The sequence below is a fragment of the Pararge aegeria genome, chromosome 1 (genome assembly GCF_905163445.1).
Source record: "Pararge aegeria chromosome 1, ilParAegt1.1, whole genome shotgun sequence".
Taxonomy (NCBI): Eukaryota; Metazoa; Arthropoda; class Insecta; order Lepidoptera; family Nymphalidae; genus Pararge; species Pararge aegeria.
In genome coordinates, this window is record NC_053180.1 from 14014719 (window position 1) to 14026276 (window position 11558).

The following is an 11558-nucleotide window of genomic DNA, read 5'->3' on the forward strand; positions in this document are numbered from 1 at the left end:
ACTCGTGAACAAACTAAAATGAAAATAAATGGAACATTTTAAAGACTTTCTGGTTTTAGTTTTGTACCAGTGCGTTAATTAAGAATGTTTTCAACGTCATGTTGAAATTACGTATACTAGCTCGTATTTTTAACAATTGTGTAAGTATGGAATTTTCCAAACAAAAACGAAACTGTATATCTTAGTATACATATAGCGAGCTACTCTAACGGTAAAATGTAACATCATTATCATTATTTTCAATAATATTATCCTACCACTGGCCTACTTTATGCAATTAGTGTAGACGTGAAGAAATACGAGTTTGCACAGCAAAGGATTGTGTATCCTACTCCTATTATATTTTCTTATCAATCAATTCAAAAATCAATATAGATGCCTTTGGCATCGGGATATCCGCCAAATATTAGAAAAAATGAGGACGATTCTTTTTTGTAATGTAATGGTCTTTGCTTCCACCAATGACTGCATCATGTTTCACCGTCAAGTCATATCAGACATCAATTATTCCAAAATAAACCTTTTTGTATCATCTTTAAGGGTAGACTGGGACATACTCAAAATCAATTCTAGGCAGGTAGTAGAAAAGGGACAACGCGAGAGTGAAATCATTTGTGCCTTTTAATTTAAATGCAGTATTATACAACGCAGACAGTAAACTCGAAGCCTACGCCATTAAAAGATATAAACACACTTGTCAGCATTAAATCGCAATTTACTGACTAAATGCGCAAACATTTTATGTTTATAAACAGTAGGTATATAGACAGGGTTTTATTCAGGACCAAATAGATAGTATAAAAGGGAGAATGCGAGAGTATAATCATTTGTGGCTTTTAATTTGAATGCAGGATTATGCAATGTGCATATTTAACGCAAATTGTATGCCTTGAAGACACAAACACACTTGGCAGCATAGAACCACAATTCAATCGCAAAAGAAATTTAATATTTCTCTAAAATGGTTTAGCTAAAATTTGTTACAAAAAACGCAAAATTGCGTCAGCACTTTAGTGCGTTTCACTAAAGTGCTGACGAAATTTTGCGTTGAGGCGTCTTTACTACATCTTGGCTTCATAAGCTTTAATTACGTACCACTGATATTTTCTCATTAAAGAGAGGAATAATAAAGAACTCACCATTGGTTTGGTTTGGTTTAGGTAACGATTTTAAGAGATTTTAGAAATTAAACCTAAAACTGATGAAAGGAAAAGAGCAAATTTAGACCTCATTTGGTTCGGTTTTAGGTTCGGTTATAAACCCACACAAAAATAAGTTAAAAAATTGTGTGATATCAGATCTATATTTTTAACGCGTTCTATTGTAACAGAATTCATTTCTAAATTTTTTCTCAAAATAAATTGTATCAAATTGAATTGGTGTATCTCAGTGGCGTGCCCTTCATACATTCACAAAAGCACTGCCTACACTGAAATTGATAAATAACTCGTATAGGAGGAGAATTTTTTAGTTTTTATGCAATTTTCCTGCTGTATGCATATGGTAAGAAACCCAGTGCACGCCACTAGTGTATCTTTCAAAACAAAAGTAGACAACCAACAAGTGTAGTTAGTACCTATCTCATACGCTTATATGAAACCCCTAATCTCGTGGAAAATGCTATAATTGCCAGGTTCCTACTAGTTTACACGATCTAGGTTTAGAAAGTCTGAATTGGGTCTCATTTGTTCATTACACTGTCTCTCTATTTTCAAATAGATACCTACCTTATTATCTCCAAACAATAGCGGAACTAAGTGAGAACGTAATGTAATGTTAGTTTTTTTTACACTGTTTCAGGATATTGCCAATTTTTGTTTTTAACCTTTCACTTGATCATCATCATTCGCGGTCTAAAAATGACCTATTTTCTAGACACAATGAACTATTTTCTCATGGGACGGAGGGATTCATGGTTTATACTCTGAAAGCCTTTGTCCTAAAAGGTACTGCGATCTCGCTGCTCAATGCGAGTTGGACGGGTATAAGAATTATGAACAAATTTTAGTCATAATAAACGGGTCATTAATACTCGCCAGATTCTTTACTCCAGTGTGATATCGAGAACTTATTGGTAATACCTGTCAATCAAATCCAGAGTACCTACTAACGAGGCCAATATTGCCGGTGGGTGCACTGCTTCCCACCAATTGCAAACCGTGAAGAGTTGAGCGCGGTAGTCATGAAACGATTGATTGCTGCAATTGCAACGGGTTGCCCATGTACGGGGCGACCTGTATTTGTGTAAAATGTATTCACAGCGTAACTTATTCTAGTGTGATATCGAGAACTTCTTGATCATACCTTTCAATCAAATCTAAAGTTGATACTAACGAGGCAATAGGCCAATATTGCCAGTGGGTGCACGGCCTTCTACCAATTGCAAACGTACCGTGAAGAGTTGAGCGCAGTAGTCATGAAGCGATTGATTGCTGCAATTTGCGTGCAATTGCGACGGATAATCCATGAACGGGCGCCCTTATTTATGTGTATAGTAACTTATTTCATTCTACTATAAACTTATTTAATTCTGTAAACCATTCAACTAACAAAAAATAAATCAAAAAATCCTTTCTTAGTGTGGCGGTTACGTCAAAACAAAAACCTACCGTCAAAATTCCGAGTTTTAACCCCAGCGGTTCAGGCTGTGCGTTGATTATAAATCCGTCAAGACTTATAATCAACGCACAGTGTTTACAATTGCAACTACCTCACTGAACTACATTTTTTTTTTCAGTTACAATTTCTACAGTAAGATATTTCGACAAAATAATAACGTAGTAATAAGTTTAGATGCTAAAACTGTTTCGACTTATAAATAGGTAAGGACTTAGATAGTGTATAAAACAAATGATGTTTTATGAATGGTTTCATGATGGAGCTGCAAATGATTACTTTAATAGCATTTACAGGATCCTCACAAAAACATCTCTAAGCCTATTTTTAGGACCCCTTTTAAAGACTTAATGTTCTTAAGGACACAAATTCCTTAACTCAGCAGGAAATAAATCAAAAGGGGGAGAATCATCAAGAGGGGTAAATCGCTGTTTTATGTTGTAAACATACCTTTTTTATTGACGTATCCTTTACTCTTTAATTTGTGCTCTAATTTTTTTTTAAATCCCGCCATTCTCTTCATTCATTCAATGATTTATTCAAATCCTCTCCCTCTCCTATTATTTATAAAAAGACCCTTCGGTTCGGCTAAAAACTTTTCAAGTGGATCTTCCATTAGAACGTATTTTTTTTAATTTTAATTTTTTATTTGTTTGAGTTGGTTTATGTCCGCTATAAGTCCAACAGTCACTCACCTAGTTAAATTTTGTACATCCAATTTTATTTCCGTCTAAAACATACTAAAAAAATAAACCGTGCAAGATGTTCAGGAAAACAAGCGGGTGAAAAGGTTTTATCCATGTCCACCAATCTGCATTACAGTTACCTACTTGGTGGGTCTCAAATAAGTATCGCTCTCTTGGCTCTTTATATGAGAACGGAGGTTTATAACTTATTATGCTGATGACGTAAGAACAACAACTCATCCTTCCGACTACTAATGAGCTTAGAAATGTACTAAATTATTTAATATAAACGGCAATTAGACATTACAAATTATGCAACTTTAATAAATAACAATAAAGGAAATGTAAACTGGTTCTTTATAAACAAGTTCCTTTGAATGGAAGCTGTTGACTGTATGCTAGACATTTCACGCTAAATCGCACTCGATACCAATTAGATACACGACTACCGATGGAAGAAAAAGTCTCAACTTTAATAAATATTACTGCCTCCTTGGTGCAGTGGTTAGCATAGCTAACTACGGTTAACACAAACTTGTGACAGTAGTCGTTAAAAACAACCAAGCCGTATTAGAGCAGGGTGGTGGGCTTACGCTCTAAAACCATCTCTCCTATGAGAGCCAGCAGTGTGACGTTAATAGGCTGCGGATGATGACGATGAAAGTTAAAGTTAATTTATTATATGTTTAGCAAGTTTATATTTACAGCTAAGAAAAACCTATAAATATTATTTTATGCTGAGGAAGTTTTTATTCACATCTAAAAAACATTATTATAGAATCAATGTAGACAAGCATTTATAAAGTCAGTCTATAGCTGTTGCCCGCGACTTCGATCTTGTTTTTTTTAGGTTTTTTAAAATCAACATTTTATTTTCCTGGGATACAATGTAATATATCTCTCCAGTATGCAAACTAAATTTTACAAAATTTGCCCAAAAATAAGCTTAACGCCCAATCCCGTGGGTAATGTTTACCAACAGCTTTTCCGGGATTTATATTATCCTTTGTACAATCGTCAGGATGAAAGGTACATTTTTGCCAATTTACATCAGAAACAAACCATCAAACAGACACACTTTCGCATTTATATATATATTTTTCATACCTTTAATAAATAAGAAGTCATTAAGGAACATCTTTGTTTCTTAGGCAAAGCCCTTGACTTCGAGACTATTTATTGCACTGCGAATCAATTACAGAAACATCACGATCTGGAAAAAAACTATTAAACTTGAGCAGGTAAATAGTTAGGTCCTTTCTTTTTTATTAGTATTCGACGACCTGTATCCAATAGATTGTTTAATTTAATCGAATAGTTAACTAAAATTTTATATCAAGTTGAGTCATCGAGTTCAGTTATTATATATTATGTTTATATTATTTTATCTGTTTATTATAAGTATATATATGTACCTATATTATTAATTAAAATATTCATCAGTCATCTTAGTACCCATAACACAAGACGCTTACTTTGGGGCTAGATGGCGATGTGTGTGTGTGAAAAAAAATGGAAGAAACAGTCTTAGAGCATAGAACAATTTATATTTTCTTGTTGCTCTATCCCTAAGGGCAGTAGCTTTCAACTCCTGAGATTACTATAGAAGCAAAAAAAAAAATCCTGACTATTACTACAGACGACCTCTCTGACGTAATGGTCTTACCATACCGAGTTTGATCCCCGACAAGGATAATTTGGAAATTTGTAATTTCTGAATTTTCTCCGTGTTTGTTTGGTTGGAGGCTTTAGCTGTGGCTAATACCTCCCTCTCGACAAAGACATGCCGTCTAACGATTAAGCGTTCCGGTGCGATGTCACGTAGAAATCGATTAGAGGTATGGGTTTAATGTGACTGCCATACCCCTCACAGGTTAGCCAGCTTCCATCTTGAACTGCATCCTCACTTATCACCAGGAGAGATTGCAGTTAAGGTCTAATTTGTAGTAGAATCAATAAAAATAGAGGTAATCAGTATACAGTTTTATAACATAGAGCCTGGAACTCCTCTTAATGTATTGCCTAAGTTTCGCACGTTTTGTATTTCCCGTTCATTATTACTCGAAACCCTTTCAGCTAAGCGGTAACTTAGGTATGTCAGTTCATTTACTGATCTCTTGTTTTGTCTTTCATTACTGATATGCTAACGCTGGACGATAATCACGCCTGATGGAAGCAATAAGATAGTTGTGTTTCCTTTGAAGAAACACAAGTGAAGGTGGCAACAAAAAGTGAAGGTGGCGAGAAACCAAGGAACCAAGAGCGATCTATACCTTTATAGTACGTACGTGTAACGTGGACAAGAAAAGTCTAGAGCGTTTTATTTACAGTTATCTCATAGGGTTGCCACATTTCAGTCTACTTGTTCAGTAATATAGCAGAATCACGACAAGGGAACTAATCGAATCAGTCCAATCCCGAATTTGCCGAGTCCAGAATCTACCGAATACCTAAAGGACGTGAATTTTCGTTTAAAAAAACGATAAACAAGCAACTTTTTTTCGGGCTGTAAACTAAGTACCTAGTTATTATTCAGGCGGTCACCTCTCTGAATGAAAAAGCTGTAGTCCATTTAGCTGACCAAGTGCGGATTGGTGGATTTCACACGCCTGAGAACATTATGGAAAACTCTCAGGCATGCATACGTTCCTACACCGTTAAAGCACGTGATATTTTAATTCTTCAAAACGCACATAACTCCGAAAAGTTAGAGGTGACTGTCAGGGATTGAACTCCTCTTAACAAAAGTTAGGCTGAAAACTTACCCACTGAGCTATAACTGCCCAATTTAAACATTAAACAAAGTAATTTTACGACAAAAATCTGACGTCAAATTCATGCTTAGTGTACTGAGTTAATGATTTAATTTCCAAGGGCCTAAGATGAAAGTAAAGTAAGAGAAGTGACAAGTAAGATCTCGCGATCTATGTTATAGATTATCATAATCCGACATGACAAATACGCATAAATTATTATGTTTACGTTTTGTTCTAATAAAAGCGAAAGAAGATTAATGTTAGAACACCAACTACTTTCACTTAATCTACTGAGAGTAAATGGGCTTGAAACACTTTACTAGTGTATTACATAACTTCTATCTTATCGGATCCTTACCGAGTGGTCATCGGTTCAAATGCCAATCAATCAACAGCCAATGTGTTTCTATACTGAATTCAATACTTAATAACCAGTTCTTAAAAAATGTATACGGTAGATAACGTAGAAAAATCATTAATAAGATATGCATAAAATTACACTTTGTTATATAAGTTTTATATGAGGCAGAGCAAATTCCAATAGTATTGGACTATTGAAATGGTAGATAAATGTCACAAAACCCAAATACGAGTATTTACACTCATAATTGTCTATTAACTGTCCATCGATACGAGGGTTTCCAAACACGTTCTAAGATGAGCCCACAATCAAACTTTTTTTTTTTGTTATCACCATCTCACAGTCAATTAATAGTTAGCTACGAAGTTAGAGCAATTCACACCCGAGCTTTCGTATCGTTAAGTAATCCATAATATTAAAATAGGATTTTGACATAAGCTTACGTTTTATATAAACTTTAAACTGATTTAGAGACATCTCAAAGATTTCATCCAGTAATTTGTTATAAAATAATGTGCACGCACCTTTTCTTGTGCTCTGTCCAATATATACTGTGAAGTACCGACAAATTGTATGGTTATACTTGACCCTACTAGACCTTTTGTTCTGGTATCTTAACCTTACTCGAATATTGCTTTCAGTTTTGGGGTTTTCACTGACATGCTATGGCCTATGATCACAAGATTATCTTTATTTCACATAGTAACCGACAGCTCAACGAGTTAAAGACCATAATCACTAAAGTTGCAATGACCGTAGTATGTATATAGCGCGGAGAACAATTGAAGCCAGCTTCCCCATGTGCTGAAATGGTGTTTGCATCGAATAACACGTTGGTAGCGGTGGTCTAGTGGATAAGTGATATCAACCTATTCGCAGGAATCCGCTGAGCCTAGGTGGCACATGACCGTCATATTTCAAAATCCCTACAAGTACAATAGACCTTTGTCTAGCGGTTTGACATCCATCGGTAGATTATAATAAGAATATGATGTTGACTTCGTAACGTTTACTAACTCAAAGTTGTATAATATACCTTCTCGTTGACGATCTATCTTTAATAGCGTTAGCGGAGATACCAGGTTAATTTAATAATCCTCAATCTGTTAGTGTTCTTCTACTTGGTAAGAGCTTTCTTTTTATTAAGAAGTGAATTTTCCACCGAAGAAAACCCTATGCAATATTTAAATGAATTCAATACTAACGTCGAATCAAAAGGTTAACATTTTACAGACTTCTAAAACTTTTAGGGACTCAATTGTAATCGTACGACTATTGTTTTCATTCTGTTCAGGTGATCAAAGCTAGTCGAAGGGCAAACAAAACTTTTTTGATGTGCCAGACTAACATGAGTGTCAGCCTACTTTTAGGACTGTACGTCCCGAGAACGATACGACCATGAAAAACTGCGTTGTTAGTATATTGGTTTCTATGTTTGACAGCGGTTTACGAGGTTGATTGCATGACCAAAAACTATTACGTTTAAGGATTTCTATCAATAAACTATAAGATCCAACCCAGAGTAAATAAATTGGTGTTTCCTGTCGCAGTGAATTTGACAGTACTTTAAACCGCCGGTCGAGGCACGTTAGGTCGTGGGTAGCAGTGGTGTGCATAGAGGGTATGCACAGGGTATGCCTATCCTTAGGGTTGTTTAAAACTCTAACTGCAGATTATCTTCATTTTATATCATCTGCATACCCTGTGCATACCCTCTATGCACGCCACTGGTGAGTAGGTAATAAGTATTATCACTCTCTTCAAATTTATATTTTTTAACCTAGATTTAAATTCTTATAGGTAGGATGAAATGAAAAAATAGCTGATTCATGTTATATATTACTCAATCTATAATAAATAATTGTTCATATCGTATCGTCGTCGAGTCGCACCTAAAGTAAAAAGTGACTCCCGCTCCGGCGCGGCGGCAATGTTTATCCGCGAAAGACAAACATTCAACTTGGTGAAAATTGGGCATTGTTTGGAGAGTGACATTGTGTTGGTATCGAATTTTAGGAACAATGACACATGACATAAATGTTTTAAGACACACAAATTTTGACACATATAACATCAGAACTGTCTGATAAAACTATCAAAATAAAGATTTTATATTTTACAAATTAGCGTAGTCGGTGGCCACACGCTCCACTCAACACTAACGATGGTGGTCCGAAACAGGTTAAAATAATATTTGTTCGAAGCCACCGTATATGGTCTTTATTTATACTTCTAAGATTATTACTAGTATAAAGACGAGTAGTCTCGAAAAAAGTGGAACATTTAAATATCATACACACATGCATTGCCAGCTCTTGCAATCATTAATATGTCGCTTCCCACGCCTGCTAGACTTCCAAACTCTTGCTAAACGTATCCACACTCTCAATTCATGTTTGTAATAATTTATTGAAGCTTCGGAAAACAGTTTCTCGATAATAATTTTTATTTTCAAAACACTGACCATTACTTTTGGCAAACAAGTATGTTAAAAAAACAAACAGGTCTAAGTACATTATATGGAATTTGAAAGGATAATACATGAAATATTCCATATTTCCTTTCTTTAACAAAGTTTAAGTATACGGTTTGGGCACCTGTTTAAACCAGAATAGTTTTTGTGATAGAGATAGATAGTTAAAATAAAAAACCAAAACTTCTCAGATCGATAGTGAAAAAAATATAAGAGCACTTTTATAGAAGCAGTATCCAATCTATGTCTCTTTTGTCTGCACCGCCGAAACATCACATTATGGCCGCGTTCTTAAATTTCTTACGTAAATGTCCAATAGTGAAAATAATTACGTTCCGTCTGATATAGTGTTTCATTTGCAATAAATATTTTATTTTTATTTGTCTGTGAATCGACTCTCGACAATCGCATTAGGTCACCTAACCGTTAGATCTGAATAGCGTAACACGTAATAGACAATTTGACTTTGTAGGGTCACCATTTTTTTATCGATTTATAAGACGTGTCCTAATTTAAACGGCGATGTGCATTTTTCTGTTATACAGATATATCTCTAATATGATCCTAAAAACCTAGAAACTACATTCGCCAGTAAATATTATTTTCTTTGCAACAGACAACATTGTTTCTATCCCCAAAAGTTCTTCAAAGGCACCAGAAGCAAAAGGGCTAAAAGAGAAGCGCCCTCCCGCCCTCGGCCTTAAAACCGGAACGTTTAATCTTTTAGTATCTCTTTTTCGGTAAGGTTTAACCGAAACCACCCACCAGAGCAGACCAGAGCCGGGCATCGGACGCTTAATACCACTGGGCAACGGAGGTCGTCAAAAAGTACGTGTAAGTACTTAAAGTTATTGTTCGTATTATTTAGACACACGCATTAAACATATAAAATTAAAAGCTAAAACCGGACTCTGCTAGATTTTGTATACAAAATATTTGATGGTCATAGTTTGAAGTCGTAAAGATAAAACGCTTTTATAATACTTATTTAAATAAATTATTCATCGGCTTATTCGGTATATTCGTATATTAATTACTTCATGATTCCAATAGTTCAATAAACACATTATTATAGCCTCATAGTTCAATGGCTTATGGAAATGGGCTAAAATCCGAAAGGTCAAATCCAACTTGCTGAAAGTTGTTTCCATTTATAACGCTTTACACTTAGAGATGAAAGGAACATATATAAAGAGATTTTTGTTTGTTTGGACGCGCTAATCTCTGGAGCTGCCAGTCTAGTTTGATTGTTTTTTACGATTTAGCTCAATTCTTAAGAAAGTTTTAAAGTATTGGCTATTTAAAGCTACGACTCTTAGATGTACCCTCGGGTAACGCGACGCGGTTGGCCGGGATATACTTCGTAGAAAAGCCGATGACAGATTGTATAGAAAAATAATATAAGTTGTACCTGAGTGGATTTTTTTAACCTGAACCGCAAGTTTTTAATATTTAACATAGATTATATTCTTTAATAAAATCCTAAAGTCGAAGTATTTTACTTGGTTTTTCGATCGTTCACGCAGCAACAGATACATAGTGATAGTTACAGAGTCAGAGAGTGTCAACAGTTTTTTTCTTATTTTTGATTAAGAATCCCAAAGTTTATTGTTTTCATCATCATCAACCCACTAGCTGTTGGCTGCGTTTATTACGGTTTTCCACAAATATCTTAAAACCGTTTTTCTACCACGGATAAAAAGTAGCGTATGTTACTCTCCGACCTCTCAACTAACTCTTTACCAATTGTTGATTGGTTGCTTAACAAGGACGTTAAACAAACACTCTTACTAACCCAACAACTCTCGCAATTATAATATTAGTAAGGATTACGGGTCCACGAATGAGGAGGGTATTGGAGGACTCCCAGAATGAGGAGGGTTTAGGCCGCAGTCCGCCACTTTTGGCAAGCGCGGATTGGTAGACTTACACACATTTAAGAACGTTATGGAAACCTTTTAGGCATGGAGGTTTCCCGACGATGTTTTCCTTCAGGATTAAAGCACGTGATTTTTGAATTCCGTAAATTAAAAATATTTTGAGAACATATATTTTGAAACATAATTTAGAGGTGCGAACTGGGTATAGACTCGGTCTTCTGAAAGAGATGCCGAAGCTCTGTGCCGAAGGCTATCACCGCTTTATTGTTTTAAAATACCCTAATGCTAAGTCATTACGAACATCTAAGGCTTTCACGAAATGTAGTCGTTATACAATAGAAACATACTGATCAGTAGGTAGAGAATCATTATATTTTTTTACCTACCTAATACAAATTATTATCATATAAATCTTTTAATATTTGCCGCACGGTTACAGTTGAACAACACTGTATATACTGCGCCTAATGGTAATTATATTTTAATAAAACCATTGCTAAGTAGCTAGCTACAAGCGTAGCATAATTATAGAAGCATAAAGATCAATTCACAAAACATTTTAATGTATAATGACGCGACGCTTATGTCGTTACATTATATTTTTTAAGTTCGCTTTTACCAAGTGCAATCCTATTTTCACACGCCTGCCTAAAAAACATAGTTTAATCAACCAAGCTTAATCTAAATATGTGAATTTATTGGTTCCATTACCACAAGTTCTTGACGACCTCCCTGGATTTTTACAATAGAATATGAATACAATCTGGTTACAGCACCCTCACAGGG